We start from the raw sequence: 1,460 nt of genomic DNA, 5'->3' as shown, positions 1-1,460 counted from the left end.
ATTGAGGTCCTGATGGATGACTTGATTTGTGACAAAATAAGGAGCATTAAGGATTTTGGACTGTAAGGATTGGATTCTGGAGGAATTTGATGGTTTAGTAGAGCCCCAAAGCTCCACTCCGTATGTGCAGATAGGCCTTATAATAGTCATGTAGATCAGTATTTTTCACATTAATTTAAAATTACTTTTGCAGGCTATTCTGCCCAGGTCATTTCCTTTATTATAAGTTAAAAGCTTATTTTTTTAAAATTTAAAAACATTAATATTCAATTCCTCTTATATAAGATTATCCACAACAAATACCTTTTGTATTTATATATTATAAAGGGTTATAAATGATTTGTTATATGGTAGTGTATTTGTTGTGGATAATCTTATATAAGAAGAATTGAATATTAATGATTTTAAATTTTTAAAAAAATAGGCTTTTAACTTATAATAAAGGAAATGACCTGGGCAGAAAATTATAATTGAAGATGTCCTTGAGGATGGCTAAAATTGCCGAAACGTTGGACTGGTGAAAAATATAAGTGTTGAGACAAAAAAGGATACAAATTTTTGCTTGAAGAAGTTTGTCGGGGGGGAGCGGTCAGCAAATAAATATTTATTTATTTATGTTGTTCTTTGCTGACCGCACCCCCCGACAAACTTCTTCAAGCATTAATTTACGGTCAACTATCTACATCTCATTACAAATTTTTGATTTATTTTAGAAAAACTCATGTTAAATGGAGAAATATTTCCTTCTTTTAGCATGTTAAAACGATATAACATATAACATAGTTGAGAGCGTGTTACTAGATGTGTTAAATGAAGAATGACGTCACGAAACATACCAGCTAAGCTCGTGATCATTTTGTTTGTTGTCGTAGTAACAACAAATGTAGTATTGTACACATTACTTGCTCTTAGTTTGTGTTTTGATTGTTCCAGGATAGTTTAGGATGTTTTTATAAGTTGTCAATTAGTTCATCTTGATTCTCTTCCTCACAATTTTAAAGATCATCAAGCGACTAAGGGGTCATATTTTCACACACTTCCATTTAAGGCATGTTATAATAAATTGCTATAATCAAAACTTAAAAGTAAAAAATAACATGTATAGTACATTTAACTAGCTTTAGTCTGAGTGCTAATAGACATTTGTACGACAAATGGTTTCTGAGATATAGATTTTTCAAAATAAATTCACTAACTTCTGATTTTTCAGTGCATTTCATAAGTATCTTGGGAACTATTGAACGTAAATAGCTCTATTACGGCTAATATTTTAGCAAATTTACTCCTGTAAATGATGTCCTATTAGGTTTTTTATTGTTGTTGATAGTTTTAAAAAATAAAAAATAATTTTTTAAAGTTATAAGATCAACAAGGCACTCAGTGGCCAACCTTTCACACAACTTCCACTTTTCACACAATTTAGGCATATTGTAATAAATTACTTTAATCAAAACTTAAAT

This window comes from Halyomorpha halys, unplaced genomic scaffold, assembly GCF_000696795.3.
Source record: "Halyomorpha halys isolate HHAL.00 unplaced genomic scaffold, Hhal_1.1 Scaffold743.1, whole genome shotgun sequence".
Taxonomy (NCBI): Eukaryota; Metazoa; Arthropoda; class Insecta; order Hemiptera; family Pentatomidae; genus Halyomorpha; species Halyomorpha halys.
This window is presented reverse-complemented; position numbering follows the sequence as displayed.